General features: G+C 36.0%; 1 protein-coding gene across 1 annotated transcript in view; it reads right to left on the bottom strand.

Moving 5' to 3' along the window:
* The window catches only part of PPP3R1 (protein phosphatase 3 regulatory subunit B, alpha), a 73429-nt gene that overhangs the window by 15141 nt on the left and 48498 nt on the right, over positions 1–9790 (bottom strand). The gene's annotated exons all lie outside the window — the stretch shown is intronic.

The raw sequence follows: 9790 nt of genomic DNA, 5'->3' as shown, positions 1-9790 counted from the left end.
TATAGTAGAACGATTTGTAATCCTTTGGATATATACCCAGTAATGGGATTGCTGGGTCAAATGGAATTTCTATTTCTAGGTCCTTGAGGAATCGCCACACTGCCTTCCACAATGGTTGAACTAATTTACACTCTCTCCCTTCCCTCCTTTCAACTAGGATTACAATGATGAGTCAGACAGAATAAATACTCAGTATTCACTATCTAGTTGAGGCTGAGCAACTAGAGGAATCCATACCTAAATATCCAGAATATTTTTAAATGGCTAGCTTGGAAAGCAACGCCATAAAAAAATTTTAAAGCCAAAATCTAAGGAAGTTAGCTTTCAGAAACAAATGGCAAAAATAGTTATTTTAGGTATCAAACAAAATGATTTATTTGGTCATTACTGTCACCGGAGAAGCAGTTATTTCAATACTTCCACTTGCCAGCAGTGTTGCTGTGTTGCAGTAGAATATTAGAGCATGAAACAGAGTTTTAATTCTTGAAATATTAGCATTAGCAATCACCTACAAATTAGGAACAGATCTCCAAACATAGATCAAACCCATCCTGCTAGCACCATTAAATTTAGTTTCAGTATATTCATAGAAGATCAGCACGTAGCACCTGTTAAATACTGAAGAACAAATTCCAACTTTCGGTGCCACCTTTCATTAAATATATTTTGTTTCCTATTGCTTAGGATCAAATTCCCTTAAAAGAGATGGACAAAAACAAACAAACCTCACCCTCTTGACTCATCTTGTGACTCAGAGATACTCTTTTTCATATGTTTTGCCAGGTTGAAATTCATGTTATTTTTCTACTTTTTGGAAAAACAACTTTGGGAGGAATGCCTTAACAGTTGAAAATGCCTACACATTCAATTGAAATTATATTAGACAAAATATTAAAATAATCTTTTCAAGTCATACACTGTTAGCTAAAATTTAAGCAAGGTGGCAAAAACTTAGGTATTTTAGTCAGAGTTTACAAGGTATAAAAAGTTACTAATAAGGAACTGGTGGACTGTTTATACAGAAAACAAATTACTGTTGAGACTTTACCTTGATCATGCATTCTGACAGTTCTCAAGGATAAATGTGAAATTTAGATGGTAACTCATCTTAACAAGTGACTTCAAAAATCTTATAACATTAGTTACCATATAAAAGTATTAAGAACTTGCTTTTAGAGGGCTCATGTTGCTACACAAAACTTTAATATTTTCAACTGGACATATTAATACTGCAGCAATATAATACTAACAGAAATGAAAGGTTACCTATTCATTCATCATCCTTTCGGATGATGAAACATACATCATCTCCCTTTATTACATTTATATATTTCTCTCGTTTAGAAAAAAGGAATATAAGAAACTTCAAAATAGTAAAGAAGACATCACCGTCTTCTGGTTCTGAAAGCATTCCTATTAATACATACACACCAAGCTGCTATTCAACTGTTGGGATTAAAAGTAAAAACAACTTAAAGGTGTAAACTGTTTTAGGTGATGCTAAAGTTTTTTGGAATGAAAAGGAAATGAAATAAACAGATTGGTAGAAAAATAAAACTTTCCTCAAATTTTAGCCAATTCCCAATAATTGTGTAGTAGAAAACAGCACCAAGACTACTGCTTCATCAGGAAACACTTTTACTAGCTACTTATAAATAACTTATTACCTATTAATACACCAAGTGATTTAAAATGAAATAAAGCAAGTCTCTCTAAATTCTAACAACAATATTTTGAAAGAAACAACTAAATGTAATGTGGGATCCAGGAGAGAATCCTAGAAAAGAAAAAGAACACTTTGTAAGGTTCATCACTTTTTTCACTCACGTATGTGGTTTAATATTCTTTAGCCAATGTTAATTTCTTGATGTTGATAACTGTACTATAATTATGTGAGATGCTAACATTAAGGGAAGTTGGCTGAGGAATATTCAGGAATCTTTGTAACCTTTTTGTACTTTCTCCTATGTCTTCGCTCCAATTTGTGATAACTCTTGATTAACTGTCTTTCATGACCTTGAAACTTTTAATCCAGTATTTTGTAAAACTTTCCTGAATTTGAGCTTCCTGTTTTCTCATGATTAGAATGCACTTAGGCATTTGGGGTAAGAATACCACAGAAATGATATTGTGTCCTCCAGTAGACTGTATCAATGGTCTCGTGACATCAGTATGTCTTATTACTAGTAATGTTAACTTTGGTCACTTGGCCAAGGTGGTGGTTGCCAGGTTTCTCCACTATAAATCTACTATCTTTTCCTTTGTAGTTAAAAAAATATCCTGGGGTGGGAGCAGGGAAATACTCTATACAAATACTCTTTTCTCCTCAAACTCTAACCTAATTTTGGCATCCACCAGTGGATCCTGTCTGCCACATTTACTACTGTGGTATTTGCCTAATAATTTTATTTCCCCCTCTTTCTTTCTACATTAATTGGGATGCTTCTGTAAAAAAATACAAAACCAAAACTAGTGCCTTCTCCATGGGCATGGACTCATGAGTATTTTAGTACCTGAATTAAAGTCCAATACTATCATTATTTATTTTGTCAGTCAAATTGTTCCAGCTTTGGTCTTCAGATCTTCAGGTTGGCTCCTATGTGGCTTTTCAACAATCTTTTTTTTTTTTCAGTGCTTCCTAAATTTCTGGAACCATAATATGTTCAAGGCTTCTCCCAACTATATATATTATTTCTAAGAAACGACTCCCCAGTCTCTTTTGTATAGCAAGAAATTTAGAACCATATTATAGAATGAAAACTATTAAAAAATACTACTCCAGTACAAGACCTCAGAATTTCTCTCTTAGAGGTATTTTGGAAAAAAGACATCAGACATGGCAAAATTATCTATGGAGAAACTTGTACTGAATAACTCTTGTGAAGACCAATACAAGAAAAAAATCTCCTAGTGTTATCAACAGAAGTTACTGAGAAGTTTTTCAACATGAAGATTAACTTAAAAACTTTACAAGTTTTTTTTTTTATAAAGACATCTCCTACAAAGGTAATGGCTGTATTTTCATGTGACCCCAAAGAGAAGTAAAATCCACCAGGGGGCGCAGTAGATAAACCTTCAAAATGAGCTCCAAAAAATTTTCCAATTTTATAATGGTCTTGCGTACCAACTAGAAGTATAATATTTACATTCTGCACAGAATAGTTTGACTCTCAAATGAACAAAGCAAAGAAAGCACCCTACCAATATTATGAGAGACTTGAAATAGTGCAGGTATCACCACCAACAAAAGTAGTCTCAAATTGTAATAAAATGCTTTTTTTTTTTTTTTTTTTTGACATGGAGTCTCACTCGGTCACCCAGGCAGGAATGCAGTGGTGTGATCTCGGCTCACTGCAACCTCCGCCTCCTGGGTTCAAGCAATTCTCATGCCTCAGCTTTGGAGTAGCTGGGATTACAGGCGTGTGCCATCACGCCCTGCTGACTTTTGTATTTTTGGTAGAGACAGGGTTTCACAATGTTGGCCAATCTGGTCTTGAACTCCTGACGCCAGGTGATCTGCCCACTTGGCTTCCCAAAGTGCTGGGATTACAGGTGTGAGTCACGCCTGTAACTAATTTGGCTGGATATGAAATTCTGGGTTGAAAGTTCTTTTCTTTAAGGATGTTGAATATTGGCCCCCACTCTCTTCTGGCTTGTAGGGTTTCTGCTGAGAGATCTGCTGTGAGTCTGATAGGCTTCCCTTTATGGATAACCTGACCTTTCTCTCTGGCTGCCCTCAATATCTTCTCTTTCACTTCAACCCTGGTGAATCTGGCGAATGCGCCTTGAGGTTGGTCTTCTTGAGGAATATCTTTGTGGTGTTCTCTGTATTACCTGGAGTTGAATATTGTCCTGCCTTGCTAGGTTGGGAAAGTTTTTCCTGAATAATATCCTGAAGCGTATTTTCCAGCTTGGATTGATTCTCTTCGTCACATTCAGGTACACCTATCAAATGTAGATTAGGTCTTTTCACATAGTCCCATATTTCTTGAAGACTTTGCTCGTTCCTTTTTATCCTTTTTTCTCTAATCTTGTCTTCTGGTTTCATTTCATTAAGTTGGTCTTTGACCTCTGATATCTTTTCTTCTGCTTGATCAATTCGGCTGTTAAAACTTGTGCATACTTCGCAAAGTTCTTGTGTTGTGTTTTTCAGCTCCATTAATTCACTTATATTCCTCTCTAAATTGTGTATTCCTGTTAACATTTCGTCAAACCTTTTTTCAAAGTTCTTAGTTTCTTTGCATTGGGTTAGAACAAGTTCTTTTAATTCCCAGAAGTTTCTTATCATCCACCTTTTAAAGCCTGCTTCTGTTAATGGAACACAGTCTTTCTCTATCAGGCCTTGTTCCGTTGCTGATGAGGAACTATGATCCCTTGTAGAGGGAGAGGCATTCTGACTTTGGGTATTCTCAGCCTTTTTAGTATGGTTTCTTCCCTTCGTTATAGATTTATCCATCTGTGGTCTTTATAATTACCGTCTTTATAGTTGGGTTTCTGAGTAGACGTCCAACTTGTTGATTCCTGGTGCTAAAATCTGAGCAACCCATTGAGCCGGCCAAAACAGCGGCATTAAGATTGATGGTGCTTTTCTGACTCTGCACCAAGAACTGCCGCACTAAGGCAGCGGCAAAACTGCCTCGCCGGCCACAAGAGTGGCGCTGGCGACCCGTAGGACTCCTCCGCTGGGAATCTCCTGGTGCGTGAGCAACAAAAATACATCTCAAAGTGTAGCATCCTCTCGTTCTCTGCGCTTTCACTGGGAGCTACAATCCCGAGCTGCTAGTGATCAGCCATCTTGGATCTCTCTCTCATAAGTGTACTTTAAAAAGCAAAACCTTTCAATATTAATGAAACCCAATTTTTTCTCTTTATGATTCATATTTTGTGTGTATTAAAAGTCTCTGGCCATCCTTGGTCATGAAGATTTTCTCCCATGTTTTCTTTTAGACATTCCACTGTTTTATGTTTAAATCTATGATCCATGTTATGCTTTTTAAATATATGGTATATGTAGAAAGACAGATGATGTTTTATTCCATACAGAAATACAGCTGTTTTGTTGAAAAAGCTCCCCTTAATTGGCACCTTTTGGGGGGAGAATGTGTGTGTGTGTGTGTGTGTGTGTGTGTGTGTGTGTGTGTGAATAAGTCTGGAGTCTGGGCCTTCTATTCTGTTTCATTGATTTATTTTTAGTGTACCTTACGCGAATATCACAGTGTTGTTTTTTAATAAATCTTTAAATCCGGGAGCTGCCCCTTTACGTTGTTCTGTTTAAAACTCTAACTCTTCTAAGACCTCTGCATTTCCACATGGAATTAACCATTAGTTTGGTAACTTTTTAAAAATCTTAAGAATTTGATTGGGAAGGTCTTGAAGAAGCTATAGATAAGGCTGAGTAGAACTGACATCTTTGTAACAAGTCTTCTAATCTACAAATGTGTGTTATATTTATCTTCATTTGTTTAGGTCTTTTAAAGTTTCAATAATGTTTTGTAATTTGGTGTACAGATTTTAACACATAATTTGACTAAACTTACACCTGAATATTTTACACTATTATACAGAGTACTTGTCTATTTCATTTTTTTTTTTTAAGATGGAGTTTTGTTCTGTCACCCAGGCTGGAATGCCGTGGCATGATCTTGGCTCACTGCAACCTCTGCCTCCCAGGTTCAAGCGATTCTCCTGCCTCAGCTTCCAGAGTAGCTGGGATTACTGGTACATGCCACCATGCCTGGCTAATTTCTGCATTTTTTAGTAGAGATGGGGGTTTCACCATGTTGGCCAGATTGGTCTCAAACTCCTGATCTCAGGTGATCCACCCTCCTTGGCCTCCCAAAGTGTTGGGATTACAGGTGTGAGCCACTGTGCCCAGCCCATTTCATTTTTAATTGTTCTTTACTATTATACAGAAATTACATTGTTTGGGTATATTATCTTTGTATCCTATGAACTTGCCAAATTCACTTACCAGTTTTGGTAACTTAACATTTGCTATATATATAAAACCACGTCATCTGAGAATTAAAAAAAAAATGTATCCTTCCTTTCCAATCTCAATGTCTTTTTCTTGACCATGTAGTAATTAGGACTTCTAATACCATGTTGATTAGAAGTGGTCAGGAGTGAAAAACCTTGCTTTTTTCCCCAATCTTAGGTGGAAACCAGTTAGCCTTTCACCATTAGATATGAGTATGAAGAAAGCAAAGGTTTTTTAATAGATGCCCATTATCAGGCTGAAGAAGTGCCCTTGTTTTTGTTTATTTTTTTTTATTTTATTTTATCAAAATAGTAAATTACATTAAATTTTTAATGTTAAAATCACATTCCTGGTATAAAAATCCCCTTGGTTGTGTTCTATCTTTTTTACATACCACTGAATTTGACTTGCAAATACTAAATGATTTTTTGTACATATATTCTCAAATAATGCTGGTTTATATTCCATATTGATTTTCTTAAAATGTCTTTGGTATTACCATCAAGGTAATGCTAGCTTCTACTTTCTAAGAGTCTAGATAAGACTGGGTTTCTTTCTTTCTTTTTCATTAAATGTGACAATTTACCAGTAAAGCCGTTTGGCCCTAGTATTATCTTTGTATAAAGATTTTGAAGGCCGGGCACAGTGGCTCACGCCTGTAATCCCAGCACTTTGGGAGGCCGAGGCGGGTGGATCACGAGGTCAAGAGATCGAGACCATCCTGGTCAATGTGGTGAAACCTCGTCTCTACTAAAAATACAAAAATTCAGCTGGGTATGGTGGCGTGTGCCTGTAATCCCAGCTACTCAGGAGGCTGAGGCAGAATTGCCTGAACCCAGGAGGCGGAGGTTGCGGTGAGCCGAGATCGCGCCATTGCACTCCAGCCTGGGTAACAAGAGCGAAACTCCGTCTCAAAAAANAAGAGCGAAACTCCGTCTCAAAAAAAAAAAAAAAAAAGATTTTGAAATAAGAAATCAATTTTATTAACTGATAAAAGGCTACTAAGATTTTCTATTTCCTCTTATTGTCAGTTTTAGTAATTTGTTTTGCAAGCAATTTGTCCGTTTCATCTAAGGTATGAAATTTATTGGCATAAAATTATTTATAACATTCTCGTATTCTTTTAGTATCTATAAGAATCTGTAATGATTTCAGTGCTTTCATTACTGATATTGAGATTGTGTGTTCTTTTCTAGAATACTCCTTCAAAATATAAATACCACATACCACTGACTTCCTCCCTACATTTTTTTAAAATGACTAAAAATGACCAACACTCTAGAACTCACCCAACGAATGATGTCCAAAGATGTCACAAAACACTTACAACAATACTAAAAATACATTCTTAGAATTGTTTTCAGAGCTTAGTGAGCTTCACGAGAAAAATCTAGCATAGAAAAGCCATGTAATGTAAAAAGCTGCAAGAAACCTAGAAGACAAAAAACTCAAGATGCACAAACAGACCCAAAGAGTTAGGTAAGCTGCTCAATGTTATAAAGCTTGATGACAAAGTGGGGTGACTGGGATTTCTTGAAACACTTTCTGATGTAATTTCTTTTCCTATATTAGTTACATCTGAAGAGTCACCAACGAGCCTTAGGCTAAGAGATACTATGCATCATTGCTATTTCCCCAACCTGCATTTCTGGGCTAAATGTGGAGAAAAGAGAACAGTAAGAGTCTTCCCACTCCAGGTAGATAAAAATCAGACCATGTATTTCTAAGATGTCCTTTCTAACCCTTCTCTCAACATGTATATTACCGTTTTTCCTGCTGAAGGCCTGTGTATTATTCTTTTTCTCTTTTTGATTTATCCACACTATGGTTCAAATAAATATAGGCAGTAAGTTAATGAAAAGCATGTTTTCATAATATCATACAAATATACCATCAAGTATTCTCACTGTTATCAATAACCTTCTTAAGAAACATTGTTTTTTTTTTAAACCAAAATGTGTACTGCATAGTTCAATGATACATCTTATTCAAAAGGTTCAAATCAAGATAAACAGTAAGTTAATAAAAATGTATTTATAGCATCATAAAAACATATCTTTGAGTAGTCTCACTGTTATTAATAACCCTGCTTAAAGACATACTATTTTAAAAAAAAAAAAAACACCTAAAATGTATATTGCCTAGTTCAACAACATCGAAAGATCTGGCTCCTAAAGCATTTCTTTGTTCTATAAATTAAGTCTAATCCCATCCCATTTCATCACATTTTCCAGATCTTCCTCTTATTTTATCTACTGGTCCTATGTGATGTTGCATTTGAATGTTAGCAGCATTTTTCTTTAGCTTTGTACCACAAACCACTCCCCACCCCATTTTCCTTAAAAAAAAAAAAAAAAAAAAATTCCACAAACGAATGCATATTTAAAAGTCTTCTTTTACTTTCAGCCTCCATTATTCAAGACGTACTTACACGTATGGCTCCTCCAAAGCTTAATGTGGTTTACTGCCAAGAATCTCATACTGCATCCCTCAGTTTTTTTTTTTTTCTGTCACTGAAATTTATCTTAACATTAAAAAATTCCACCACATATTTCATATAATGGCTTTTACTTCTTCTTGAAAACATTCTTCACAGACAACCCTGTCATCTCATTCGAACTTGAACCAATCGCTTTCTAGGCCTATGGCATAGTTGTTATCCTGAGATTTTCACTGGTGTATAAGGAATTTCGTTTCTGGGGTCTCATTTCATCCTCTTTCTTGAACTCCTATTTCATTTTGCTGCGTACATATTCAAGAACTTATGTAAGTTAACCTTCCCAAGTCCTTAAATTTCGGGAAATGTCTTTTTTTTGTTGTTGTTCTCACACTTGAGTTATCATTTGGCTGGTATCAAATTCTGGATTAGAAACACAGAACTTTGTAGTACTCCATTGCTTTCTACCAATTACTGCTGCTGTGAAGTCCAATGTCAGAGGGCTCCTATTTTTTTTAGGTAACAGCTTCTGGGTCTGGAGGCTTTTAGGGTTCTTTTTTTTTTTTTTTTTTTTGAGACTAAACATAGATGTTCTTTCATCTAATCATAGCAATCAGAATCCTTTTAACTGAAAGATTCAATTTTTCAAGTAAGAGAAATTTCTCCTATTATTTCACTGATTATTTCCCCTTCTGTCTTATCTAATACAGTTCCTGAAATTTCTTTCAGTCAGACGCTATCACTCTGTGTTCTCCAAGTCACTGTTTTCTTGCACATTTTTCCGTATCTTTTATCTTTTGCTGTAACATTCTGAGAAAAATCCAAAAAGTTTTATTTTTGCTAGGCAGATAGCTAGGCTTTTTCACTAGCTAAAGTAACTGACTTCTTCAAATTATTCAAATTTGTGTCAGCTAACCAAATTACTGTATGTCATGAACCTCATTACTCAAACCACAAATTTCTTAGTGCTGCTACAATACCAAAATTTGATAGTGTGAATGAAGAAAATAAAGCCAGTCCTTTACTTTTCTTTTTTTTTGAGATGGAGTCTCGCTTCGTCTCAAGTTGGAGTGCAATGGCACAGCCTTGGCTCACTACAACCTTTGCCTCCCAGGTTCAAGTGATTCTCCTGCCTCAACTTCCCAAGTAGCTGGGATTACAGGTGCCCGCCACCACACCCAGATAATTTTTGTATTTTTAGTAGAGACAGGGTTTCACCATGTTGGCCGGGCTGGTCACCTCAGGTGATCGGCCCACCTCATCCTCCCAAAGTGCTGGGATTACAGGTGTGTGCCACCGCACCTGGCCAGTCCTTTACTTTTCTTAAAGAAGACTACTTGTCTAAAAACTTGAAATATTTAAAATATACCAGA

Source organism: Cebus imitator, unplaced genomic scaffold (genome assembly GCF_001604975.1).
Source record: "Cebus imitator isolate Cc_AM_T3 unplaced genomic scaffold, Cebus_imitator-1.0 Scaffold23, whole genome shotgun sequence".
Taxonomy (NCBI): Eukaryota; Metazoa; Chordata; class Mammalia; order Primates; family Cebidae; genus Cebus; species Cebus imitator.
The sequence above is the reverse complement of the archived record's forward strand: the minus strand, read 5'-3'. Positions and strand labels throughout refer to the sequence as shown.